General features: G+C 36.0%; 1 protein-coding gene across 4 annotated transcripts in view; it reads right to left on the reverse strand.

Moving 5' to 3' along the window:
- Positions 1–19,186, reverse strand: part of STK38L (serine/threonine kinase 38 like) — a 74,615-nt gene that overhangs the window by 39,648 nt on the left and 15,781 nt on the right. For 2 of the 4 annotated variants that reach the window (XM_027838825.1, XM_027838822.1), the window contains exon 1: positions 7,093–7,194. The exons of 1 other annotated variant lie outside the window; for it this stretch is intronic. The gene's annotated coding sequence lies outside the window, so the exon portion shown is untranslated. Of the gene's footprint in view, positions 1–7,092; positions 7,195–19,186 lie in introns of those variants that run through there. One more of the 4 variants, XM_027838823.1, reaches the window with a different exon arrangement.

The raw sequence follows: 19,186 nt of genomic DNA on the forward strand, positions 1-19,186 counted from the left end.
TAGGTGATCAGGATACATAACAAACTCTCCCTTTGAGATGTCTAAGGAACAAATATTCCTTATATTGAGGAAGGTGTAGGAGGTAAGACACATTGTATTGCTAGTGTTTGGCTCTATTTCTTCCCCAAATCTTAATTTTTTGATGGCTTAGTATTGAGAAAGGCATAGCTTTTCATTAGAAATTTGAAAAAAAGAGGGGATAACTGGGATAACTAAGTGAGCAAGCAAAAAGTCAGGATGATAATGGAGAAGGTAACAAAGGAAGGAGCATTGATTCCAGTCTCATGAAGCTAGAAGAGTCAAGATGGTGTAAGTGAAAAAGTTATGGACTTTGACTAGACAACCTGGGTTCAAGTCTCACCTTTATCACTTATTAGCTATGTGACTTTATGCAAGTCATTTGACTTGTCTTAAATCTCCTTACTTGTCAATGAAGGTAGTAATTGTACTATCCTCCTCACAGATCTGTTATTGTAAGAGTTACCTACCACATCCCGAATCCCACCAAACTGTATTCTAGTCATCTTTCCACCATACAATTGCTCACACACACTACTTCTTCCTTCCCACTTCTGCCTATCATGCTATTTTGATTTTTCACACCAAAATGCCCTTCCCTCTGAACATCCTCCTCTATGTTTTCTTTCCCTATTATAATATACACTCTTTGAGGGCAAGGACTGTCTTACTTTTTATATTTGTATCTTTAGTGATTAATACAAGTACCTATCAAATACTAAGCACTTAGTAAATATTTTGTCATTTGTATATTTCTGAGTTATTACTAATAATAGATTGTTCTAGGAGGACGTTATGTGCAGCATTGAAGATCTAGTCTGGATAAATCATAGGTCATCAAAAATAGTTCAGGCTATCTTTAGTCCAGAGGGATTTAAAAAATATCATATATGAAAAAATGCGATTATTCTTAGCAATAAACACTTAGGCTCACCTCAAGTAGATTTGAATCCCTACACTTAACTAGAATTCCCCAGGAGAGGAAGGAACAAAAATGACTAAAACTAAAATTCAAAGGTAGTAGGTAGACATAGTAAGAGAGTAACCTTTCACAGGAAAAGGTACCAGAGGGCAAAGTATATCTGACCCCATCAGAGAAGCACCCAAAGTTTAACTAACCTAGAAATGTAGCTGCCAAATTCTAGAACATCAAAATGAAAGAATCTTGCAAACAACAGAGGCTCTCATAAATCAAGGAAAATCAGCTAGAATGTGCAAAACCATATGCTAATCATGAGAAAACAAAGGAAATAGAGTTAAATAAGACATTTGGCAACATAAATTCATCAAGCAAAAGAAAACTTTAAAAAAGGTGAACAAGTCTATGGAGGCAAAAAATAAATCAGGCAGCTACATCAATATCTGCAAGTGGCAAAGAGAAGACAAAACTATTTTGTCTTCCAGAAGTTCTACCTTATCTGAAGGTAATAGCAAGAACAAAGAGAAAATAATTATAGACAAGCCATGTTCTCCATGAAAAGTAAAACAGATAAAATTATCCTAGATGAGGCAAAAAGTAAGAGGAAGAAATAAGCTGATATTTTTAATAATGGGATAGGACATATGAAGATCATTTAAACAAAGTAGAAAAATGGGGAGGGAGGAGATCCAGAAACACATTCATATCTCTACTGGGGAAAGGAGGAAATGGAAATAAGGCAATTGTCTTTTAGAAGGTTTACCTTGTCTTAAGATCATTAAGAAAACAAATAGAGAACATTTATGTGCAAACTCCATAAAGATGGATACTATGTGTGTAAATAAGTGCTTACTTATGGGCCAGTCGCTATGGTAAGCATTGGTATACTGACCTAAATGTATACTAAAGGACAATAGCCTAATCTAAATAAAGAACAGATCAAAAGACAAATCATAGAATTAATAAATAAATCACATTGAAGTAAATGAAAATAGGAAGACAAAGTACCAATATATTTGATATTAAAGCAATTCTTAAAATAAAATTTATATCTCTATTAACAAAGAAAAAAAGAAATAACTAATGAATTGAGTTTGCAATTAAAAACTGAAAAATCAACAAATAATCTCAAAAGAAGTATGAAAGAAAAAATGTTGAAAACCACAGGGGAAATTGAATTAAAAACAAAAAGACTATTGAGCTGATGTACTAAACAAAGAGCTATTCTCTAAAAAGCCTAACAAAATTGACAAACCATTAGCAAATTTGACTTTAAAATTAAATGGACAAAATGAAAAAAAAATGAGAACAAATTCACAATGAATGGAGCAGAAATAAAGATAATTATCAGAAAAGTTCTGTAATCAATTATTTGCCAATGAAGCTGATAACTTAATGGTAATAGATGAATATTTATAAAAATTCCTCCTAAACAATTCAATCTCATAAAAAGAGACTGAGAAAACCATAAACTCCCAAAGGAGGGACGACAGGGCAACTGAACTAGATAGATTTATACCTGCTTTGCATCAAATATTTTAAGATCAATTAATTCTTTTCAAAAAATAGAGAAAGAAGGCACTCCATCAAACTTCTTTTATAAAACAAATATTCTTCAGATAGTCAAATTAAGAAGAGATAAAACTGAGGAAGAATTAGACACCTATATCACTCACGAATATTGATACAATATTTAAAACAAAATATTAGCAAAGCAATTACATTAACATATGCATTAAAATATTATGGAAAAACTATAGTAAGGATTCAAAATCAGAAAAACAATTAGCATAATCATATTATTAGCAAAACTTACATTTAGAAAAAAACTTAAAATATGGCACTTACTTGTATTAAAAATGCTTTTTCAAAAAATTATTAGAATGGAGATTCCTTTACTTAAGATCACAAAAAGCATTTATCTAAAACCAATAACTAGTGTTATTTGTAACTGAGAAACACTGGAAACTTTCCTAATAAGATCAGGGAAAGCAAAGATTTCATTACCACCACTATAATTTGGTAGAGAAATAGAAATGCTAGCTATAGTGATAAGAAAAGAAAAAGAAATTAAGGGGATAAAAACTAGCAAAAAGGAGGTAAGATTATCCCTACTGGTAGATTATATAATGGTTCACTTGGAAAATCCTAGAACAGGATTTTTTAATCTTTTTTTTGTGTCATAGATCCCTTTAGAAGTCTGGTAAAGCCTGGAAAAACTCAGTATATTTTTAAATGCATAAAACAAAATACACAGGATTATAAAGGAAACCAATTATATTGAAATAATTACAATAAAATACTTTTGAAGAGTGCATAGATGAGAGGCAGCTAGGTGGCACAGTGAATGAGGCTATCAGCCCTGGAGTCAGGAGGACCTGAATTCAAATCCAGCCTCAGACACTTACTAGCTATGTGACCCTGGGCAAGTCAATTAACTCTGACTGCCTCAAAAAAAAAAAAGTGCGTGGATAACTGCCTAAGAACCTTGGAGAATAAATAAAACACTGAGATGATGAATAGCATCAAAAAAGAAGCAAGATACAAAATAAATCCACACAACCAACTTACTAATGGATGCATGACTGATATATAAATAGAGTCACAAAATCAGGTTTATGGGAGCAAAGACTAAATAATTGGAGATGTAATTCAGTATTCGTGACTGATGTGTGCTAATATAATAAAAATGAAACTACCTATATAACTCTACAGATTTAGTGTAACCCCAATGAAATTATCAAGGGGATACTTTGTGGGACTAGGTAAAAAAAAAAAAGAACAAAAGGTCAAGAATGTCATGACGGAAACTATGAAAAAAAAATCAACAACAGGAATGAAGTGAGATTACCAGATCAAAAATTATATTATAGTATAAAATAATAATCACAAAAATTATCTGGTACTAGATTTTAAAAAAGACAATCAAGTAAGTGCAATAAATAGAAGCAAATGAAATCTAGTGCTTGATAAATTCAAGAACAGACTATTTAGGGAGGATTTCTTGATTTGTAAATTTTTTTTTAAAAACATCATAAAAATGAGAGTTAAAAAAAAGTAAAGGTTTTACAACTGCAAATGGGGAAAGATTCACAGCTAGACATGAGAAGAAGAAAAAGACAAAATAACGAAGAGGCCATATGTTATCATGGAAAGAACACCGGCAATAGAGTCAGAAGACCTGGATTCAAATCCCATTTCTGGTGCTGACTAGCTCTGTGCCCTTAAGCAAATTATTTAACTTCCTTGGGCCTCAGTTTTCTCCTTCGGAAAATATGAGGGACTTGTGTTAGATAACCTCTGTGGTCCCTTTCAGCTCTAAATCTATGGTTTTAACATATTAAGAATATGAATATAATAAGAAGAAAAGATGTAGATTAGAGCGAAGAAAACCTTTGTATCACATAGACAAGCATTTTAGAGGTTGATTAGCTTTCTTAAAAAAAATGCAAACTCTTACTAGTCATCTGAAAAACTTTTCAAAATCACTCATACTGAGATAAATGTCAATTAAAACAATTTTGAACTATCACCACACCACACCCACCAAATTGGCAAGGAAGACAGGAAAAGCCAATGCTATGGGAAGGAAAAGACACTAATCTGCTGCTGGTAGAGTTGAGAATTGTTTTATCATCTAAAATATGACTTAAAAATTGTGTGAGAAAAGTTTCTAAAAAATATTCTTACCCTCTGATGTGGTAATCCTGCTATTAGGTTTATCCTCAGTCTCCCAAGGAGGTCAATGACAGAAAAAACAAATCCCACATGTAAGAAAATACTGATAACAGCACTTATAATAGCAAAAAGATGGAAACAAATTATGTGCTTATCAATGGAGGAATGGTTGGATAAAATGGTACATGAATAAAATGGAATATCCTTACGCCATAAGTGATGAAGAATATGAGAGATTCAAAGAAATATGGGAAGACACAATCAAAGGAACAACATACACAATTTAAATGAAGATAATGCTAAAAGGTCATTAATTTCAGGTCAAATTTAAGAGGCAATTTGGACTTTATTAAAATTAAAGCATATATCTTTCGGTGAACAAATAAAAAGCAACAAAAAATGGAAATGATATACTTCCACTTTCGATCACTATATCACGGAAGAGGGAAGGAAAGCATTCATATAATGCACCTACTATGTACTAGGCACTCTAAGTGATTTACAAGTATTATCTCATTTGAGCCTTACAATAACCCTGCAAAGTAAGTGCTAATGTGTTTCCCATTTTACAGAAGGGGAAACTGAAGAAAACAGAGGTTAAGTAACTTGTCCAGAGTCACACAACTATTAACAGTCACCCTGCCTGGCACATAGTAGGCACTTAATGTTTGAGGACATATTTGAACTCAGGTCTCCTGAATGTGAAGCCCAGAGTTTTACCTACTACACCACCTAGCTGACTCACATTATATAATCTTACTGCTTTTTTTTTTTTATGGGAAAGTAGCATGGAGGGAAGTGAACTGCTTATGGGCAGTGCCTATATCAAAACAAAACTTATAAATAATGATCATACAATCAATAAATAAAATGAACATAGCAAATCCAACTTTCCAAACCAGAGGTATTTGCCAAATGATTACATTTGTAGAATGTAGCCAATGTGAAGGCACAGGGTTTCACATTTATCGCATGTGTATAATAGATGTTAGAGAAAGAAATGGCAAACTACTCCAGTATCTTTGCCAAAACAAACAAACAAAAAAATAAAAACAAAAAACACCCCAAATGGGGCCATGGAGAGTCGGACCCAACTGAAACAAGTGAATGACAAAAATTATATACAAGTATGTGAACTCGCTTTATACAAACAATCCAATCTCAGGGGCTGATTTTTCGGAGAAACTAGACTCAATGGTTTCAAATCTGGATATATTGAATTCACTTTAGAGCAGTAATGTTACACTGAATGATTAAAGCTACATAACTCACTTTCAAGAGCAAAATTATCTTGAGATGCCAAAATTCAAGAAAGTCCCAAGTCTTCAAAATAGTTTTGACCAAATAGTGTTTTGGGAGTTTAAACAAAAACAAACAAACAAAAAACCATATGCACACAGATGTGCACCAACACTCAGTTGTTTACCATCAAGTTATAGTATAACTGAGCCTATAAGGACCTTAGTAATAAATTCCAAAGAATGAAACAATAGAGCCAAACAAACCACAGATCCAGCCAGCTGAGTGACACTTATTATATTGCAAATTCATTCCCCTAATGGATTTAACATTGTCCTTTCCTTAATAAAGGCTTTTCTGTAGCTAGAAAAGAACAGGATACAATTTGCAAGTCTAGTGTTCCTGAACTGATAAAAACAGCTCTGGGTACTCTTGAATTTCCTGCTCCAAGTGTTTTCTCCAGACTTTCCTATTCACCAGAGGAGACATTACTAGGGGTTAAGTCCCAAATTCTTTGATTTTATTGAGCCTGAAGAAAGGCGATAACAAACTTGGCACTAAAGCAATGACCTATAAATAGAAGTGGTAACTCCAAAGATTTACTAGTGAGCCTCTAAAGCAGAAAAATAGAACATCTGAGTGGTGAAATGTCTTGGTTGGCTCTGGGGCAGTCAGGTGGTACAGCGGATAAAGCACTGGGTCTGGAGTCAGAAAGACCAGAGTTCAAATTTGGCCTCAGACACTTACTAGCTATGTGACCCTGGGCAAGTCACTTCATCTGTCTGCCTCAGTTTCCTCAACTGTAAAATGGGGTTAAGAATAAGCACTTACTTCCTAAGGTTATTGTGAGGTGTTTATTAGGTACCAATGTGATTCATAGGTACTAAATTTAAAAAAAAAAATTTTTTTTCTTGATCTTTAAAGATCAAGAATGTGAGGTATTATGTGTAATTTATTATAAAGCTCTTGGCGCAGTACCTGGCACATGCTAAGTGCTACATAAATTTTAGCTATTAGCATTGTAGTCTTAGAAATTTGGAATGGGATAGGGAGGGAAGTCACACCATCAGCATGTATCAGAATCAAGTCTTTATGACTCAAGTTAATTCTTCATCCACTATACAATACTACCACTTAACTGGGTCAGTTAACTTTTCTCTTCCTGTTTTTCATCATCTATAGCTGTCCACTTTATAGATGAGGAAAATTAGGGATAAAAAAAACATTAAGCAGCTTACCAACCTCCTCCTTGTAAGGCACAGAGTCAAGCTTCAAACCCAGGGTGTCTTGACTATAGGCTCAGCCTTTTTTCCACAACTGGACACACTGGCTCATACTTAACTGCCCTGTGAGGTAGGCAAGATAAGGATTATTATCCTTATTTTATACATAAGGAAATTGTTGTTAAGAGAGGTTACATGATTGAGGAACAAAAGGGTGTGGTATTATCATTTGAAATAAATAATTTATCTGCTTAGATTTGATAATGAGGTTCTGCCTATACTTGAAAATAGTTCAGGTGGAGATTTACACATTAGGGATGAATCCTGCTCTGCCACCATCATTCTGTCCACTGTTTCAAGGAACGAACTTTCCAATTGGAGCATGACCTGTGACTGGTTCAGAGGAAGGAATGTCACAGACAATATCCTAGTCTTTGCTGCCTTAAAAAACATAAACTTAGAGGTGGTGGGCACAGTAAGTCCTGAAATGATCACTTATCCTTCAAATCCCTTTGGAATGTGTCACATCCTCTTGCCACAAATATTTTCATGGGTTGGGTCCTCAAATGCTTACTTAGTTAATAGAATGTTACGTTGTTGATGGAAGAACAATTTATTGTGGTGATCCAAAAATTGTTAAAAAAAAAAAAACAAACCAAAAACCTTCTAAATATTCCTAAAACTTCTAATGGGAAAAAGAGCAGCCATCAATCAAATATAAACAACTAAGCTGAAAATGCCCTTTTAAAGACTCAGTTCAGGACTCTGACCAAAAATAGTCTGCTGATCTCAACATATTAATGGGAATGTTTAGGTAAGGTGCCACCCCATGCTTCTTGGAAATGACCAGAAAAGAATCCACCCAACAACACACTATTTACATAATGGAATCATTCTATTTCTGCACCCTTAATCAGTAACACATTCGATTTATGGGTCTTTGTACACTACCGGGTGAAATTACCAAGTCATATTTGGTTAAGAAGTGTCCTGGTCAAACTTGTCAGACTTTTTTACATTATCTCCACACTTGGGGTTGGGGATAGGGGGCATGGATAACACTAACAGCAAGTCAGAAGTGTCTTTAAAACCTCTTTATGTTAATTATACCATACACAGAACAAGACCTTGGAGTCAGAAAGCCCTGAATTTGAATCCTTCTTGGACACTTGTTAGAAGTGTCAGTGAGGAGACAAGTCACACCCTCTCTGCTTCAATTTCCTTATCTGTAAAATGATTTTAATAATAGCCCCTACTTTGCAAGGTTATTGAGAGAATCAAATGAGTTAATACATATATAAAGTGGTTTATAAATCTTAAAGCACCATATAAATACTTGCTATTATTATTATCATACTAGCTATTACTACTATCACTACTACTACCACTACTACTACTACTACCACCACCACCACCACCACTACTACTACTGGTAAAAAAACAAAAAAACAACAACTGTGGTATTACAACTTAGAATTGGAAGGATGGTAGAGAAGTTGTCCGACCTTTCATTTTGAAAACAAAGCCCAGATAGGTTCAATGACTCATCCAAGGTCACAAAAAGAATAAAATAGCAGAGTCTAGAAATCAAACTCAAGTTTTCTGATCCCAAATGCAGTGACTTTTCCATTATGCTATCTATGTTAGTCTATATCTTCTCCCCACTCCCCCAAAAAAGAAGACAAAAATCAATGGAGAATCTTAGAATTTTGACTAACAGATAGTGGCATTAGCTACCAATCTGACACTATTTGACAGGTCCTTACTAACTGATCCTGGTACTTATCACTAAAGGATCCACTGGGCAATGGTGCTGAAGAAGGGCTGATGATTTATACCTCCACATAAATTTTTCTGTGCACTAGAAAGAGGCCTGGGATTTGGTATCAGAGGGCTGGTGTTCCAATCCTGACTTTGTGCTTACTGAGTGAGCAAATCACTTACACTTCTCTAGGCTTCAATTTTTTCAACTATAAAATGAGGAAGTTGGATCAGATGACTTTGAAGGTATCTTCCTTCTGTAAATCTGTGGCCCTATGACCTTCTCTACGGTTCTCAGAGAGTACTTGACTTTGTTCCCCACAGTTTCTCCTTCCCCTAGGTAGCCAGCCCCTCTTTGCTACCTTGGGGGTGTACACTATAACATTTGTCCCCTAGTAGGTTCAGTTCTCAATCTTCCGCTTAACAAACCCCACCTCTTCCCTGGCCTTGCTATATTTTGCTGGTGCAGCTTTAGCATAATGGAGTTTCTTCCCAGAGAAACAAATCTTTTTCTCTACTCTCAACATATTATCAGTAAAAGCAATAAATGCACAATAAAACTTCTCCCACCCCAAAAGACCTTGGCAGTTCACAGATAGTATATAAGCTGCTTCAAATCAAGAAATTCTAGGAAATGAATGATTTTATTGTTTATTCTGCCCTGGCCACTGTCCTGCCGGTTAGCAAAGGAGATTAGAGAACATAACAGTTTACAACTGATCCATGCTGCCAGGAAGAACAGGGGTTCTTAACTTTTTTGTGTGTCATGGACTCCTTTTGTTAGATGCGTGAAAGCTATGTATAGATCTCTTTCTTCTTTGGAATGTTTTATTGTCTACGTTCATAATTGAAGGAAATGCGAAATTTTAGTTAGAAGTTAGTGAAAATGAAGACTGTACATAGTGTGTAGACATACACACATATGTTTACATGTATGTATGTATGAATGTACCACCTGAAAAATCAATATATCCACGAACCTGTGGCCTCCTTGGAGGTCTGGGGTCCTCAGGTTGTTTTTTAAGTGACAGAATACGGATTTGCTGTCTGGTGCCAGGAGATATTCCTGATGACCAATGATACTTCTCCAGTCAGTGACCCATTACTAGCAGGGATCTTCTCTCTGACCACTTCTTGCCAAGATCAGTTCATGAGGAAGCAGGGGGAGTGGATTCAGTGCCAGGCCTTGGCAAGGAAGGCTTGCCACCATGCTACTTCAAGGTCATGGTCAAAGTCAAAAAAATTCATCTCTTCTGTTGCCTCACTTTGTCTTAATTACAGACCTTCTCTCTTGCTTCCCAACTGGGGCAAAGCCCCACTGCTCAGTGCATCAGAAGAAAGAGCAAAGAGTGAGAGTGATGTTTTTAAATGCTAGAGTTAGAAGAGACCTATTAGATATCATCTAATCTACTCTTCCTCTCTCTCTCTCTTTTTTTTTTTTCACACATGAGGAAAACAAGGCCCAGGGAAGTAAAAATGATTTGTCCAATGTCACAGAGCTAGTGAGGGAAGAATTAGGGTTCGAACCAGAACTTGTCATCCAGTCTGGCACTTTTTCTATTATATCACACTATCTCTTGGTAGAGTACAGGAAAGCACGAGAGCTTTTCCCACTTACAGAGAAGAGTCAAGGATACCCTTTTCCCCCCATTAACACTGTAAATTAACATTCCAGTAGAATGTAAGTTCCTTAAGAGTAGGGATTATGTCACTTTTGTATTTGCATCCTTAGGTGGGAAACAAATTTATCAATATAAGAAAACATTTCCTAACAACAAGAACAACCCAAAAAAGGAATGGACTCTCTTGGGAGATAAGAAGTTCTAGAACATTAGATATCTTTAGAGACTCAAATGATTATTTGATAGATGTTTCAAGTTGGTTACTGTTCCCAGACTCAATTATTAGATTTTATGATTCTATTTCTTACGTCTATAGGACAGACGTATTGCTGTATCTTACCATTCTAACCCATAAGCAAAAAACATATTTAGTTCATAGGTATAATTATATCACTATAGGTATTTACTATGTCAGATTTTTTGTTGTCTTTTTATCCAATAATTCTACCAAGGTGTTCTAGGGGCGATTACATTACATCTTTATTTTGACAGATTAAAATAAAATTATTTCCACAACTGTCAACTATCCCAAATCACTAAGCATAGTGCTAAAAGCAATAAACAGAATATATGCCACTTATTCAGTGCCTTGCAACTAGCCTACTAAGTTATCACCTTTGCAGATCACCCTAAAATCCTCTTTCCATTTACTGCAGAACTAAACTATCAATGGAGGGGTGGGGAAGGTAACTTAATACCCAGGACAACTGAATGTACTCAAATATGCTACTAACTTTGTATATTACAGACAAGAACATAAGAATCACAAAATGGAATGGTTTGGGCTAAGTTTAACTTGCTGCTTATGAAAACAACAGTGAACTTACAAATTCTTTTCTTTACTTAGGAACTTAATCATCAACAAACACAAATATTTTAATATATACTGGAAAATTTCTTGTATTAGTCTCTGACTACTAACTAATAATAATAGTTAGCATTTATATAGCACCTATTATATGCCAGGCACTGGACTAAGCAATTTGCAAACATTATCTCATTTAATCTTCACAACAACTGTGGAAAGCAGGTGCTAATATAATCCCCATTCTACAGATGAAGAAACTGAGGCAAACAGAGGTAAAGTGACTTGCCCAGGATCACACAGCTAGTAGTGTATGAGGCCAAATTTAAACTAAGGTCTTTTCGACTCCAGCACAGCACTACCAAGCAGCCTAAGATAGCACATTAGTGTCTTTGCCTTAGGCAATAATAAAATGTCTAAGGAAACTTTTAAATTCACAAACCTTTATTAAATACCTACTAGGTAGAGGCAGCTAGGTAGCGTAGTGGATAGAGCAATGGCCCTGAAGTCAGGAGAACCTGAGTTCAAATCAGGTCTCAGACCAAATTCTTGACACTTAGCTGTGTGACCCTGGACAAGTCACTTAACCCCATCTGCCTAAAAATAAAATAAAATAAAATACCTACTATGTGCAAACACCGTATATAGAAATATAAAGACAAAAAATAAGATAGTCTGTCCCAAGATACCCTCTTCTTGGTGTATCTACTAGGGCTGAAGTGGTTCCTAAACTTTCTCTAAAGCAGTGGACTCCAAAATGGGAACCAGGGCATGATGCCAGGAAGTAATAGTGGTATTCTACAGCATAGCCAATCACTGAACATGTCTCCAACACAGCCACACTACCCCCTTCACCCAATATGGTCAAATTTCCTTCGCTCCACCCCTTCCCTCTTGCCAGCCCCTACTTACAGCCACACTACCCCCTTCACCCCATATGGTCAGATTTCCTTCGCTCCACCCCTTCCCTCTTGCCAGCAAACTCCTCGCCTCTCCCCTTCTCCACTGAGAGGGGTGTCCTAGAGAGGTTAGAACCTAAGTGTGACAAGAGCACCTGCACCAACAAAATCCTCCCTCCCCAGAGTAGCCTCATGGTTTCGGCAGGTGCTGGGGAGAGGGGTGGGGTGGTGTGCTACTGTCCATGGCAGTTGTTAGGAAGAGTTGGCACCACCCTGCCCCTTCCCTTTTTTCATTTTGGTTGGTACAGTGAATTGTACAGAATAAGCAGGCCAGGTTGCAATTTTCAATGCCTTACCTTTCTCCCCCAAAACTCATCCTTCTAAACTTTCCTTTTTCTGGCAAGAGCACAACTATACCTCAAGTGGCACAGTTTCAAAACACTGGTATCATCCTCAATTTCTCCCTCTTACTCATGTCATTTATCAATTGTCAAGTGTCTTATCTCTATACTCTTGGCTCTACTTAGGCAACCACATCTTCCTTCTTGGTTTTCCTGCCTCCCTTCTCCAAACAATCCTCCACACAGCTGCTGCGGTAAGTTTCTTTAAGTCAAGATTCCCTATTCAAATCATGTCACTCCCCTCCTCACAGTCCAGTAGCTTCCTACTGACTCTAGGATTTATTTCATTTTTACCTAATCCTTTTTAATGTTTGTTTTGTATAACTATAAAGTACATTACAAAATGTACAAAATTACATGTTCTCTGATACGTGTGTATAATTGTTTATTTTTACTGACAGGAGTATGTGATCAAAAAAATATATAGAGACCATGGCTGAAGAGCACTGGACTTGGAATCAGGAGTTCTAGCTTCTTAATATTGGTTCACCACAGCACTGAAAATGATCAATAATTGGAGCAGTTAAATATTCCAAATTTCAGGGGAAATGCTGCTATATGGAAGAGTAACCTTATCAAAGATAGATTCCCCAGAGGATACTGCTGAATCAAAAGAGTCAATTCCTATAACTGTTACCTCTGTTCTTATCAACCTCAAAGTCAGTCTTTAGAGACAGAACTCCTTTGGTGTAGGGAGGATTGTGGGGAAAGACTGCCAGGTGGAGTTTCCAGTTATACCACAAGTTAATAATGTAAAAGACTTTTGTAATATTATGGATCCAGTCTGCTCTAATTCCAAAGACCAAACTGTAGCAGAAGAAATAGGGATATAGGCCAGGACATGTACTGCCAGTTGCAGCCCTGAAAACCCACTGAGTATTGTATTGGTAAGGGTAACAATTTAAATTTTTAAATTTTTCTTGGCAGGATACTAGTATGCATGGAACAGTGCAGATGTTTTCTAGCCCATCTCCCACTTCCATCCACCTTTAAAATACAAAACCATAACCCTATTCCAACTTTCCACTCCTAAGATAAAAAATTTCTCAAAATGTTGCTAAGATCAAGAAGAGGGAAAAGATTTAGACACTATGTAGAATGTAATATAATATAGAACATAATACAGGCAACTGCCAAAAGCCATTATGGTGATCCTGTCATCTGTCATAAAACCAGGGACTATTTTGTTTGATTGAGAAGTTAAAAAAAAAAAAAGTATTTGTAGCCATACCTACAAGCTAATTATATGTACTTCTGCTTACATGTGCTTACATTAAAAATGTTAAAAGATAAACTAACAACTCACCTTACCCCAAGATGCTGATATACAGTCTATTTTCCTAGGAATATCTGAAAACTGCTCACCAAATACAAGATGCCCTTCCAGAATAAAGTGTGCTTGTGGACATCACTGTGCTAGGTTTTTCTCCTGGAACCAAATCCTTAGTTTCTATTTAGTGGATTAATGCAAATAACAGTAGAATAACCATGATGTCATGGTACTGAACTAAAGGGAAACAGGAAGAACAGCTTAACAGGGGGAATTCTGAAGGAAGTTTCACTCTTAGCCCAATGTATACCTGGCAAAAACAAAAACAAAATCACAAGACATAAAAACAACTTTGTTAAGGTCTCTCAATTTTACCTGTATGCATTCAGGACATACACATTCAAGCACAATCTCTCATCTCTGCTAATTTGAAATACATACACATAATACACACATATATGTATATATGTATGTATATACATCGGGGTGTGCAGTTTTAAGTTACTAAAACTTAAAACTATTAAAACTTTAAACTTTTGGATCATCCTGTGTTTTGTTTTCAGGTTTTTACTTTTTGTCATAGGAGTATCCTCACATCAAAACAAATAGCAAAGCAGAGAATCAAAGCTGGGCTACATACATTGAAAGTCAAATCCAAACCTCATACACCAAGGGAAGTGCTATCCCTCCCCTCCCCCAAAAAAAAAAGGCAACAGAAAAGGACAGGACAAAACCAGAGCTTGGTAGCTTTAAACGAAAAGATCCCCACCCTTTACTCCTTCGGTGTCTAGAATTTCTGCCCATGAAATGATGCCAGAAGCAAGAAACCAGGAAGCCAAAAAGAATGTTTTTTATACCAATAGGCAGAGGGGTCAGGGTGACCAGAACTACCAATGAATGGACAAGGCAACAAGAAGGCCAGTGGTATGAGGTGGTGTGACATGCTAGTAAAGGAAAGGGGAGGAGCAAGCTTTGGGAGAAACTGTGGAAGCAACTTGAAAACATAAATCATTTAGCTGCCCAAATATAAAAAATTTCACCATCTTGAAGACTTGCTTTACAAATTGTGGGGTGGGTAGTGTGGGAAAAGAAAGCAGTTTAGAGAAGGGAGGGGGGTTCACAAGAGCGAAGTTATAAAATTGTAGTTTAATAGAAGAGGGTATGAAGGAAATTATAAAATTCACATAGAAACTTTTTAGATAATATTTGTAAAGCACTTTAGCACAGTGTCTAGCAAATAGTAGGCATCAAATACATGTTAGCTATTTTTTTTCACTTGTAAGTGTATACTTCAATTTTAGCATACAACAAAAAACAACATTAGAAACTAACAGTTGTGGGAAATATTTCTTTTTCCTTCTCTGCTTAAAGGTAAAAAAAAAAAGACAGTTACATTCTCTAAATCAATGTATTCATTTCAATTTTATGTTGTGTTGATTCACTCTTTGCCTTCAAATAAAGTCCAATGAATGAAACCAATCAAATTTATTTGCTTTTAGAACACGATTAGTTCTATTCTTAGCAAAAGTCAGGCATTTTTAAATGACATCAATAGGTTTATAATTTAAGATTTGAGAGGCTATGGGTTTCTTTTAGATATTTCAGGGTCATTTATTACTCTCCCTAGGGGATGACTGACCATCATGGGTCTCTGGAGAAAACTACTCACAACCAGGAGCAGAAACAGCTATGTGACTCACTGTTTGCACGAAATGCTGTGCCAACCACCTGCCTTTAAAAAGCATGGGAAATCTTCAGAAAATTATCCATCTCAGTCATGACAGAAGAATACAAAAAACATTTATCTTACAACTCTAACAAAGTAATACATATTGAGTTCTACCATTATGAATACCTGAATGACAAGTCTGATGAATACACTATGTTACTGTCTAAAACTCTTGAGAACACCCAGGTTTACTTAGAAAGCAGGCACATGTGAGAAAACATATACACACACAGATCCAGACATGGAATAAAAACTGAGTATTTTATTTCAGTGTCAAAGAACAGACAAATTTTTCTATAAATTCTGTGGCTGAATTCTTTTCAGTTTTTCCTAGGCAGCCCACTGGAAGATTTCAAACTTCAAATTTAGTTTAACTAATAGGAAAGGCGGTTGAGAGGTAAAGTATAGTTTCTAAAAATAGAAAGTTAGTTGCTGTTTGATAGTGAGGACTTGATTCACAATATTCTCAGTTTGCTCCTGTGAAGTCTCATCATTTGACCTCCAAGAACCATGAAACTATCATCAAAGTGGTTCCCATTCTCATGACTTAAGAGAGGAGGCGTTTCAATGTTGTTCACAACAAGTTCTAACAGTGACAGTAACACTTTTCTTTAGAAATCAATGGAGGTACACCCACAAAAGGCAGAAATGGCAGGGAGAAACCTAAATTATAGAAGTAATTTTTTAATAAGTAGGAAAAGAGACATGGCACAGTAGATAAAGGACCAGTATAGCTTGGTAAAGCCCAACTTTTTTTGACTGCACACCTCCATTATTAAAAAAATTAGGGGGGGAAGCGTACATCTGATGATATTTATATTTATTTATCAATTTACTTATAAATTAAACATGTAGTGTTGCATTAGATATTATATACTAAAAACATACATAAAATTAAAATCTAAAAAGGATGAAATAAAAATAAACAAAAATTTTAAAAATGTTTTATTTATTAATGGTACAGAAACACTTTTGTGTTTCTAAAATTATGGAGGGGCAGAGTAGTGGGCCTAGTATAGAGATAATGCCTCAAAGCTGAGAAAATCTGGGTTCAAATCTTGCCTCTGAGACATACTGGCTATGTGGCCCAACTCAACCTCTCTGTGTACTAGCCAATTTTCTAAGATTGTAAGGTACAGAGAAGGTTGTAACTCGTATTGGAAGAGTTATCTCACTGGGAGTTCTCTACACCAGCAGTATCCCAAGACCTTTTCAGTACGTCAGTGAGGTCAAAATTATTTTTAAAATAATTAATAAAATTAATTTTAAAAACTATTCTTATACTAAGATGTTTTCATTTCTAATACAGAGTAAATATCAATTGATATAAACCCACAAAAAGAAAAGCTTTTGGGAGCATCCTCAATAAACGGTAAGAGTTATAAAAGGGGTCTGAGGCCAAAAAGTTTGAAAGTTGAAGCCCTATAACAATTAAATCACAGGTTCAGGTTCTAAAAATAAAAAGAAACATAATTATATTTTTAAAGAGAGCAATGTGATTGAACATGTGTCATTACTTAAAAAAATTCATAAGTATGTTCTAGGGAATAAAATGGACTTCTAAATAATAATTGTTAAGTAATTAATTATTCAAGCATTTTGCTCGATATAGCCTGCCAAATGGGTAATTTTTTAAAATATTTTTTAATTAAAAGATATACAACATAACAATCAAATAATAGGTTTTAACAGCCATCAAACTCTAGGTTTTCAGAGGGAATCTTATTTCTTTGCGTACATATGTTCATCACACATAAAACAAAACAACAAATGAAAGTAAACTGGCTCTGATTTCAACTCAGCTAAATTTCCATAGTCAATAAACACTTATTAAGCAGCTAGTCTAGATCAGACGCTATGCTAAGCACTGATGTTAGAACAGCAAGGAGGCCACTGTCACTGAATCACAGTGGTTCGGCTAAATGGATGGTATGATACCTTAATTTCCTAGCCATATTTAAATATTTTAGTTGTATTTTTGTATGAGTGTGAAGAACAGTAAGAAAGCCCATTTTGGCTGGACCACAAAATAAAGGAAGGGGAGTGATGTATATAATAAAGCTGGAAAGGTAGGCTGGGGCCAGGTTATGCAGGTATTTAAATGCCAAACAGAGGAATTTAGTTTTGATCCTAGAGTCAACAAGAAGTCACTGGAGTTTATAGACAAAAGGGGAGAGTGATATGGTCAGACAATCTTGAAAAATCACCCCAGCTTCTATGAGGAGGATGGGCTGGAGTGGGGAGAGATTAGGAAAAGACATTAATTCGAAGGTCACTGAAATAGGCCAGGTAAGAAAAAGCAATCCTGAACAAGGGATGGCTGTGTAAATGGAAAGAAGGGGACAGATGTGAAAGATGGAGAGATAGAAAACACAAGATGGTAACTGTATATATGTTGGGTGAGCAAGAGATGGTAACTGAGAGTGACATTGTTAAATGCAGGTGACTAGAAGAATGGTGTCTCTCTCAACAGAACGAGGAAAATTCAGTGGAGGGGCAAGTTTTTTGGGAAGGAGGTCCGCAGAGTAGATTGCTAACCAACCATCCACGTCTGCTCTTTCTGTGTAGCTCACTTGGATCCATTCAAAAAAAAAGGGGGTTGAACAGAAACAGAAAGGCTCTTACAGATCACTTGGCCTTCTGAAAAGCACCTGGCCTAGGAAACAGAAGGCTGGCCTTAGAATCAGGTGACCTCTGCTGAAGTCCTGTTTTAGGCACATACTGTCTACGAGACAAGCCCTCAGTGCCTTGGGCAATTCTCCAAGACTCTAAATTACTAAGGTTTTCCAAAGGGAATTCCCTAGGCAGATTAAATCACAAGACCCAACAAAAAAAAAAATAAGAAAAAAGTACAAACTGATGGCCCAATTAATTTATTTAATCAACAGCCATAGCCTGGTGCATTGAGAAAATGGCTAGATTTGGAGCCAAAGGGCTGAAGATTCAAATTAAATCTTTGCCACTTACCAGTTATTCAAAAAGCATTTATTAAACAACTACTATGAGTTAAACACCATGCTAGGTCCTAGGGATACAAGACCCAACTCTAAAGAAATTTACATTCTCTTGGGGGAAACAACACGTTCACATGATCTGTACAAATGTAATTGATACAAATGAATACTAGAAGTTGGAGGAATTAAGAAAGAATTCATGTAAGAGGGAGCATTTAACATGGTCTTTAAAGGAAGTTAGGGATACGAGGTTCCTTCAAGAGATGGGAGGTATAAAAAAAGTACATGCATTCCAGGCATCAGAGACAGCCATGGAGGTAAGAGCTGTTATGTCTTATGTGGGGAACTGCAAATAGGCCCATTTGGCTGGACTGTTGAGCATATGTGTGAAACAAAATAATCATCCCACTTACTGGTCTTGAAATTGAGGCCTAGAGCCAGATGGGCAAGGACTTTAAATGTCAAACAGAGGATTATATTTTATTCTAGACAGAATAGGAACCACTGGCTCAGGGAATTGACACAGTCAGATCTGTGGTTTAGGAAAATTACATTGGCAGGTTCATGGAGAAAAGAATGGAATAGAGTGAGACTTTAGACATGGAGACCACTTAGAATAGTCCAGGCAAGAGGTAATAAAGAGTCTGAACTAGGGTGGTAGCCATGTG

The sequence above is a fragment of the Vombatus ursinus genome, unplaced genomic scaffold (assembly GCF_900497805.2).
Source record: "Vombatus ursinus unplaced genomic scaffold, bare-nosed wombat genome assembly UNPS02014830.1, whole genome shotgun sequence".
In the NCBI taxonomy this organism is placed as follows: Eukaryota; Metazoa; Chordata; class Mammalia; order Diprotodontia; family Vombatidae; genus Vombatus; species Vombatus ursinus.